Genomic DNA, 10,594 nt, shown 5'->3' with positions numbered 1-10,594 from the left:
TATTTACAGTACAGATGTTATAAAAACATGTAAATCACATTTCTGAATTTGATTAGGCTGTTGAACATCCAGATTAATTTGGATAAACATAAACTGATATAATTTTTCTAATAATGGATCCTTATCTGGTGTTGATTAAAATACTAATTTTGATACCTATATATATGTGCAAATAAGAAGGAAGATCAGAGAAAAACAAATTAAAAGCATATATCATATCATAATGGAGTGCATAGCATCAAAATGGAAGGCACTTAGCGGCATTGAAAACAATTGGAATGGTCTTTTAGACCCTATCGACGATAATCTCCGGCGGTATCTTGTTCAGTACGGTGAAAGAATTAGTGCGGTGAATGATTGTTTCAATGGCGTGGAACAATCTGATGGGTATGGACTATGCTTATTTCCTACGGAGGAACTGTTCATTCGGGCAGGACTAGAACTTGGGAATCCATTCAAATACGAAGTGAGTGACTGCTTTTATGCAAGATCAGAAGTCGAAATTGGAGATTGGGCAAAAAGACAATCTGCATTTATGGGGTATGTTGCTGTTGCAACCGATGAAGGAAAGCTTGTTTTAGGCAGGAGAGACATCCTGATATGTTGGAGGGGAACAAGGTTGCCAATTGAATGGTTAAAAAATATTAACTTTTGTCAGACTTCAGCTCCAGAGGTTTTTCCTGGTAATAATGCAAAGGTACATCAGGGTTTTCTCAATGTCTACACTGACAAAAGTGCAAATTCAGTTTACAGTAAAACCAGTGCTAGAGAACAGGTATATATTATTTGTATTTCACTTTCACTTTCACTTTCACATAAATAAATAAGACTGACTATAATATAGTATATATTGGATACAGGTTCTAGCTGTGGTTCGGAGACTTGTGGACAAATACTCAGCATTAAATGAAGATGTGAGCATAACTGTAGTAGGTCATAGTTTGGGTGGAGCACTTGCAACTCTGAATGCAATGGACATAGTTTTCAATGGATATAACAAGCCATCTGGTTCTACTTCGGTCGTATATCCAGTCACTGCTTTTGTTTATGGTTGCCCCCGCGTTGGAGACAAAACATTTCTGGAATTGTTTAATTCCCTGCCTAATCTTCATCTGTTGCGCATTCGAAATAATAAGGATATTCAGAGGTTGGTGTACAGCTTTACATTAACACCCAAAATTCAGCAGACATAAAGACACACACCAACGTGCAGTCGCATGATCTCAACCTTCATTTCTATGGAATTGCTGCTTACCAAGGAGAAGGAAATGACTTCAAGTTGGGATTTGATTTCGATGTTGCACTAGTCAACAAATATGATGATCTCTTGAATGCTCTTTACAAGGTGCCTCCCACTTGGTGGACCTCTGTTATCAATAAAGGTTTGGTTCAGATGGAGAATGGATTTTGGAAGCTCAATGACTACATTCCTCCTCCTCCTCCTGATCTAATTCTTTCTTAATTATAAACCTATAAGCTCCAAATTTAACCCAAAAACTACACATATACCCCTAATCTATCAAATAAATATAAGTGTATGCTAGTTAAATTTGGACTCTAAATCATCAATTTCTCAAGTGTTTTTTCTTTATTTTCCTAACCCTTTTTCCTTTTAAGGTTTAGGATTGTGACTGTGTGTGTCTGTTTCTTATCTTGTAATTTATCATTGTACTATCTCCTTTAAGAATAACTCAAGTTTCTTTCTCCTATCAAAATTATTGAAAAAGTTGTTTTATGCTTACTAGAACTTATTCAACACGCTAGATTCATTACCATACTTTCTAATTAAATTTGTATTTCACTCAATTTCATTATCATTATGGTACTATTTCGCTCTGCTTTCTACTTAGCATTTCTAAACACTATACTGTGTTCTATTAAAGGTCTTTTTAATTTGTGTAAAACATGCGGTTTTTGTTTTACAAACTATGCCAATTATTGTATCAATTTATCCGCATGAATTACATATCACTTATTAGTCAGTATTCAGTTATAATCAAATAATAAAAAACATCAAAACACAGAAAATAAAAGTAGAAGATATACCCAAAACACAAGTTCCTGAAGAAAACCAAATGAGTTACAAGTACTCGTGGGTATTTCTAGGCCTTCAAATTCAAGCTCTAACCCTCCAAGGTTCGACATTGTGTTAATTTACAACAAAATATACATAATGTGACATTTAATTTTTCAACTTTTTAGGTTTGGGTCCATTTAGGTGTTGTTGTTTTTATGAGATAGAAAGTTAATGTTTAGCAAGAGAAAACTCCAAAAATAACGATTTTGAAAAATAATAAATGTGGTTCCATAGTAAATATGATACTAAACAATTTTAACATGGCTTGTTTTGTTAGGAAAAAGCTACAGGTATCCATCTGCAAAAACGTGAAACCACGTTGATTTTTTTTTATTTTTGAATTAACCCTTAAATAAATCATACACAAGCATATATATACATATAGGCAAGTAACTAGGACTAATATAAATAAGAAAATGCTACGCATGCTAAGAATTCTAATTACACATATAAAGTAATCCTATCTAGACAATAAATCTTATTTATCATTACTTCCTTCACAATTCCCCTCGAGCCACAGAAGCCACGATGAACTGCCAACTTGTCTCGATTTAACATAAAATGACCACTGGCCTGAAGAAAGAGAAAACTATGTATGGCCAACGAAATTCACTAAATTGAGACTGATTATAATATAATATATATTAGATGCAGGTTCTAGCTGTGGTTCGGAGACTTGTGGACAGATACACAACATTAAATAAAGATGCATGCTTAACTGTAGTCTGGGTCGAGCACTTGCAACTCTAAATTCCATAAAGTTTTCCATGAAAAATGAAAAAAATTAAGAAGCTAAAATAAGGAATACCTGAAAATGGGGGTAAACCTGAAAAACAAACAAAAAAAAAGTTAAGAAAAAAAAAACATAAATAAAAATTGAAACTCTGCCAAAAGAGCCACTTGGTGAACCATAATTTTGAATGCCGAAAGAAACATGAGCATAAACTTTTATGACTATTGTTGTGCCCAAATGGATTTAGGAGTTTATCTTTTTTTAGATAGATAGAAACTAGGCTTAATAGGCACCCAAACCCCTAAACTTGTAACTTTTTTTTCACCTGACCCATCAACTTAGGGGACAACCTCTCAAGCCCCTCAATTCTCCAAAAACATCACATACAGCCTCTTACACTCCTATGTTCGGTCAAAATATTGACCCGTATGGAAAACGCGCTTGACTGCTGACCACACAAATGCCACGTGTTACGAGTTGATTGGAGTTGGGATTCTTGCATAAGAATTCTGATCGAAATCCATCTCTGGTAGTTGCTCACCGAGCACAAATGGGCTTGCTCGCCGAGCAGGGGTGTCAATGAAAAAATTTAATAAAAAAATGACACATGTCATTGGTGTGGTCAACAGTCAAGCACATTTTCTACACGGGTCAATATTTTGACCGAACATATGGGTGTAAGAGGTTGTATATGATGTTTTTGGAGAGTTGATGGGGTTGAGAGGTTGTCCCCTAAGTTGAGGGGGTCAGGTGAAAAAAAGTTATAAGTTTAGGGGGTTGGGTTCCAATTAAGCCTAGAAACTATCATTAATGAACCTGGAGATGTACATTAGAAATAAAAGATGCAAGTGAATCTACCCAGTAATCAGAATCAGTATGAGACTATTGCCAACTCCGCTCGCTGCCCTTATAAAGGAGGAAGATGAAAGATTGGGACAGGTAAATAGGAGTTGGGATAAAAGTAGTAACAACACTTTTGTCTTTTTGGTAAAAAAAAAAGTTACACTTTGCACTTAAAAAATAAAGGCATATTGTTTTCTATAAAATTAGGTCTTTAAGATTAAGTGCCGAGTGGGCAAAGACTTTTCACGTACTTAGTGATTAATAGTATTGTTAATGAAAAACTTTAGTCCTCAATTAGAGACAGATTTATGTTTGGTTCCCAAGGTTGTAGAAAACGTTACGTGCTAGTCAGACGGACATGGCCCTCAAGAATTAATCAAGGATTGGTCGGAGATTAACCGGGGATTAATCGGATCTGTATTTTTTATTTGTTAATCAACAAATTATTATATAAATTCAATTAATATGTATTATAATATCTAAAAACAATAGTATAAATTATTTAATATAGAAAATCATCTATATTTCGAACATATATCTCTAAAACTATACAAACATCAACATTTCAACAACAATATCATTGAAAGAACTCAAAAGTAAATTATAATAAAGAAAAAAATAAATTCAACACAAAAAATGATTTTCTTCATCGTCACTTAGGCGGCGTCTAGGCGGTCTAGGCGACGTCGACAGATCCCAAGCGGCTAAAAATCGGCAAGGAGCAAAAAAAAAATGCCTAGAGGGACTAATCAGACAAAATCGGGGAAGATTCTCGAATTCGAGCGGGACCTAGGCGGTCGAGATGGGCTTCGTTTTGAATAGTGTTGGTTCCTTAAATTGGCGTGTAACTCTTATTTTTCTAGTAGTTTGTTACTCGTAGCTAATCTCTTTGTTGCGCCTCGAACGAGTCCTTTGGTCATCCCTTTCAGCACTGGAATTTCACAATTGAGATCTAGAAAGCCATCTCTAGACTCTTTGGCAAGCATTTAAATATGTTAGATTAGTGCTACACATCATACTTCCAGTTCCCAATAAAGCGTTTTGTCGTCGTCTGCCATTGTTAGCACAATTTTGACTTTTGTGACATCTTCAAAATGAAGCTTTCTTCCACAATCATACTCTGAGAATTTTATGTTCGCTTCGATCCCTTTGGTGTATGATTACGGAGTCAGATTTCATTATTTGAAGACCATTAAACAATCTAGCTTGAACAACATATTATTTCACAGTTTTTTCTGTCGGGTCGTCCTCCCAAGGCGCCTTGCATCGTTGTGGCTCATTAGTGTGCCTCTTTTTCTGGATGACGTTAAATACATTTGGTTTTTCATTGTGAGGGCCCTTGTTCAGCTGCTCCGACACCAATTTTTGATAATGCTATAAGGGTTTTTCTCATGGCGCGTTTGTCTTTTCTATTCCATAATCGTTTTCTTTCTAAACTGGGCTTAAGGGTGTTACCTTTGCTATTAAGAAAGCTTGGAGTAATGGTTGGCATCGTCTACGACTCGAAGTTGATTCTGCTAGGTTGTGTCTTTTTAGGACGAAGTCCACTTCAGTTCCTTGAGATATTAATCAGGAATGGGTACACCCCTTGATCCTTTGCACGATGAGGCAGTTTGTGGAATTCACATTTTGTGTTGCTGTTACACTCGCTAATAATGGTTTGTCGGTCTCTAACTTAGTTTGGTGATGCTCAGCCCCGGTCTTCTTCTGGTCGTGCCCTTCATCAAGGATTTATACGGCTTGGTTCAGTATATGTTTATTTTGATTCCTTTTGGTAGTTGTTTTGCCATAATATCCGTGTTTATTTTGTTGAAGTTTTCATTTCACAAAACCTTTAGTGGCGAAATTAAGATTTTTGTGGGGAAAATTTTCCCAACAAAAGCTTGTTTCTTGTAGTGTTTTACCCGAAAAAGTATATAGAAAATTTTAATAACCCTTCGTCACAAATAATATATATCGTACTCTTACATTTGATACTAGGATCAACCACCTGAATTTTGCTCCAACAATTAAGATAATTTACTTTCCACTAAACAAACCACTCCATTTTAAAATATATAATTATATACACTCCTTTCAAAATAATGAATAAATTATAATTTCAATATTTCAAATTTATAATCACAATTAATTTACTCAAAGCTCAAATAAGAAAGTTTAACTTAATTTAATTCAATATGTAACTAACGTCATTGTTATTCAACATAAACGAGTATGATCAGTATAAATTAAACACCAAAGACTACATTACAATTGTATTTAAGTGAATTAAAAAAAAAACCAATTAGTGTACTTCCTTAAGTTTTAGAAATTAATCCATTTAGAATATCGCCAAAAATCAAGAATTAAAAAGTTATTCTAAAAATTCTTTAGAATACTTTGTTAAAATAATAATAATAAAAAATAATAAACTTAATTTTTGATATAAAAAATAAAAATAAATAAAACAAAAGCATGTGAAAAGAAAGAATTAAATAGTTGTATTCAAAGTCAAGGTATGAGTGTGTTGTATGTGTCAAAGTCTATGTATGGGTTTTGTATGGGTTTGTCCAAGAAATAATTTATTGGATTTTTTATATATGGAGGTCTCATTTTTGAGATGTTGAGTGTCCGAAAAAATATAGTCCAAGTCCTTATTTTTTTTTATACCATGTATTTTGTGCCTTGACTCTTTATTTTGTATTCCATAAACTAATTAGGCCGTCTAAATTATATATTTAGCCCTCGACAATTTTCAGTTTTAGTTCTTCTACTCTAACAAAATGGTATCAGAGCCACGTTACGAGAGTCAGTCTTCCGCAAAAAAGACCCTATAAAAATGTGAGACGGTCTCAAACTTCCTTATCAATACCCTCAGCTCACCAAAACCAATTATTCAAGTTGGTGTATTCGAATGAAGGCGTTACTCGGATGTCAAGATGTCTGGGACATTGTTGAAAAAGGCTACGTAGTCCCGTCCAACGAGGCAGCATTGTCATAGGCAGAAAAAGATACTTTGCAAAAAAATCGCAAAAACGATCAAAAGCCGCTTACTCTCATCCATCAAGGTTTGGATGAATTAATGTTCGAGAAAGTAGCTGAAGCTACAACCGCCAAACAAGCGTGGGAAATCCTACGAGTTTCTCTTCAAGGGGAGGAGAAAGTTAAAAAAGTTCGTTTGCAGATGCTGAGAGGAGAATTTGAGACGATGAGGATGAAAGAGACGGAGGTCATTAGTGATTACTCATCCCGAGTAAAATCTGTCATAAATCAGATGCGGCAGTATGGAGAAAAAATTGAAGAGTCCAGAATTGTTGAAAAAATTATGCGATCACTACTACCAAAATTTGATTACATAGTGGTGGCTATGGAGGAGTCCAGAGACATCAGCGAAATGTCCGTTGATGAAGTTGTAGGGTCACTACAAGCACGAGAGGAGCAGTTTGAGAAACGAAGAGAAGATTCCGCAGAACAAGTCTTAGCAACAAAGGCTGTGTTTAAAAATGGCGAAAGTAGTCATTCCGACAGAGGACGCGGAAGAGGTCGAGGAGGAAATGGTAGAGGACGAGGACGTGGCAGAAGTCAAGGCAGAAATGAAAACAGCAATAGCAACAATGACAGAAGCACTCAATTCACCAGAGGCAGAGGAAGAGGCCGAGGACACGGTCAAGGAAGAGGAAACTAGAGGCCGAATGAAGGACGCGACAAGTCCAACATTCAATGTTACAATTGCTCTAAGTATGGTCACTACGCGATGGAATGTTGGAGTCCGCCTAAGGAGGTAGAGGAGACTGTCAATAATATTCAAGATGAGGAAGTAACTGGCACAGTGTTACTTACCTACGAAGGTGAAGAAAATCGCGAAAATAATATCTGGTATCTTGACAATGCGGCAAGTAACCATATGTGTGGTGACAAGGAGATGTTCGTGGAGCTCTATGAATCCATTCGCGGTAATGTTGTATTTGGAGATTCCTCTAAGGTTCCTATTACAGGCAAAGGAACCATTCTTATTCGGCTCAAAAATGGCGCTCACCAGTTTATTGATAATGTTTATTATGTTTCTAACATGAAAAGAAATATTTTGAGTTTGGGACAGTTACTCGAGAAAAATTATGAAGTTCACATGGTGGACCGGAAACTACTCCTGTTGAATGAGAAAAAGGAGCTGATTGCACGAGTACCCATGGCGAGAAACAGAATGTTCACAATTAACATTCAGACGGACGTGGCCAAATGTTTGAAAGCTCGTGTGCAAAGTCCCCCGTGGCTTTGGCATTTACGGTACGGACATCTCAATTTTGGAGGACTGAAGCTGTTGGGACAGAAGCAGATGGTAAACGGATTGCCTCACATTGACCAGCCTCATCAACTGTGTCAAGGATGTCTTGTTGGAAAACAATTCAGAACCAGTTTTCCAAAGGAGTCCATGTCAAGAGCAAATGCGCCACTTGAGCTAGTTCACACAGACGTGTGTGGACCGATCACTCCACAGTCCCTGGGAAAAAATAAATATTTTCTACTTTTCATTGATGATTATAGTAGAAAAACCTGGGTGTATTTTTTGAAGGAAAAAACAGAAGTTTTTGAGACATTTAAAAAATTGAAAGTCCAAGTGGAGAAAGAAAGTGGTCATTCTATTAAGGAACTCAGATCAGACAGAGGTGGTGAATACATGTCCATCTCTTTCAAGCAATTTTGTGAAGATCATGGAATCCGTCATTTCCTTTCAGTCCCCAGATCACCTCGGCAAAATGGCGTAGTAGAAAGAAAGAACAGAACGGTGCTCAACATGGTGAGGAGCATGTTAAAAAGCAAAAATTTACCGAAGGAGTTATGGGCCGAAGCAGTGGACTGTGCTGTCTACCTGTTGAACAGATCGCCAACTGTCGGTGTTTGGGATCAAACTCCATAAGAAGCATGGAGCGGAATAAAACCCAGTATTTCTCATTTGCCTCTCTTTGGCAGTGTTGCTCATGTCCATGTACCGGATGAAGAACGCAAGAAGCTAGATGATAAAAGCAAGAAATATTTGTTTGTGGGCTATTCAGAACATTCCAAAGGGTACAAAATGTTCGATCCTCAGACTCAAAAAATCATCATCAGTAGAAATGTCACCATTGATGAAGAAGCAGTTTGGGACTGGACCGGTGAAAAATGCCCACATGAATATGCCATGTATGCAAAGGTGAAAAATGGAGATATGTTACTTGTTTGTTTGTATGTGGATGATCTCATTTTTACAGGGAACAATCCTAAGATGTTTGAAGAGTTCAAGAAGACAATGTCTCGTGAGTTCGAGATGACTGACATTGGTCTAATGTCATATTATCTTGGCATTGAAGTGAAGCAGAATGACGGCGGAATTTTTATTTCTCAAGGTGGTTTTGCGAAGGAGATCTTAAAGAAGTTCAAGATGGAAAATTGTAATTCTGTCAGCACGCTAGTCAAATGTGGAATCAAGTTGACAAAAGATGAAGGTGGAGACAGAGTCAACCCGATATTATTCCGAAGCTTGGCCGGAAGTCTCAGATACTTGACATGTACGAGACCAGATATTCTTTATGCAGTCGGCTTAGTAAGTCGATACATGGAAGCCCCAACGGTGTCACATTGGAACGCAGCAAAAAGAATTCTCTGTTATATTAAAGGTACAACTAATTTGGGTTTACTTTATTCAAAATCTGATGATTTCAAATTAGTTGGATACAGTGATAGTGACTGGGCCGATGACAAGGATGACCGAAAAAGTACAACTGGTTTTGTATTTTTTCTGGGTGATACTGCATTCACATGGAGTTCAAAAAAGCAACTGATCGTGACGTTATCTACCTGCGAAGCTGAATATGTAGCTGCAACATCTTGTGTGTGTCATGCGATTTGGCTCCGGAAATTTCTAAAAGAATTTCAGATGAGTCAAAATGATCCAACAGAGATTTTTATTGATAATAAATCTGCACTGGCATTAGCGAAAAATCCAGTGTTTCATGATCGAAGTAAGCACATTGATACGAGGTATCATTTTATTCGGGAATGCATTGAGCAAAAGGAGGTAAAGCTGAGTACGTGAAAACTCAAGATCAAATTGCAGATATTTTCACGAAGCCGCTAAAACATGACGTGTTCAGTCAACTGAGAGCTCAATTGGGAGTCACGAAAAATTAAGTTTAATGGAGCATGTTAAAATAATAATAATACAAAATAATAAACTTAATTTTTGATATAAAAAATAACAATAAATAAAATAAATAAAACAAAAGCATGTGAAAAGAAAGAATTAAATAGTTGTATTCAAAGTCAAGGTATGGGTGTAATGTATGTGTCAAAGTCTATGTATGGGTTTTTTATGGGTTTTGTATGGGTTTGTACAAGAAATATTGTATTGGATTTTTTATATAAGGAGGTCTCATTTTTGAGATGTTGAGTGTCTGAAAAAATATAGTCAAGTCCTTATTTTTTTTTATACCATGTGTTTTGTGCCTTGACTTTTTATTTTGTATTCCATAAACTAATTAGCCCGTCAAAATTATATATTTAGCCCTCGATAATTTTCAGTTTTAGTTCTTCTACTCTAACATACTTTAAAAATAATTTCAGGAATCTTCTACATTGTTTTTGTACCTCGTCGGGAATACAATTGATTCGGGAGAATTCAACTTTGACATACGAAGAAACCGAGTATACCAACATAATCCCTGCAACCCTAAGAGTCCAAATCCTCATTTGAATACATATATCTTGCCGGAAAATGACAAAATCGAAGTTGATTATGCTTTCTCCAAAAAACGATGTTCATGAGTCAATATATAGAATCAACCCGAACCATTGACTTTTTTCAAAGAACTGGACGGAATTGAACATTTGACATTAAAAACATTGATAGAAATTTATCTAGAATTGGACCGATAACCGAATTGGATTGAAATGATAGAAAATTTATCAGTGTTAAATATATATTTCTC

The 10,594-nt window shown here is 35.9% G+C and overlaps 1 pseudogene; it reads left to right on the top strand.

Annotated features, from left to right (window-relative positions):
• Positions 1-206: 206 nt before the first annotated feature.
• LOC136224645 (phospholipase A1-II 1-like) lies at positions 207-1,772 on the top strand (annotated as a pseudogene).
• Positions 1,773-10,594: the final 8,822 nt, after the last annotated feature.

This window comes from Euphorbia lathyris, chromosome 3 (assembly GCF_963576675.1).
Source record: "Euphorbia lathyris chromosome 3, ddEupLath1.1, whole genome shotgun sequence".
NCBI classification, from domain to species: Eukaryota; Viridiplantae; Streptophyta; class Magnoliopsida; order Malpighiales; family Euphorbiaceae; genus Euphorbia; species Euphorbia lathyris.
The sequence above is the reverse complement of the archived record's forward strand: the minus strand, read 5'-3'. Positions and strand labels throughout refer to the sequence as shown.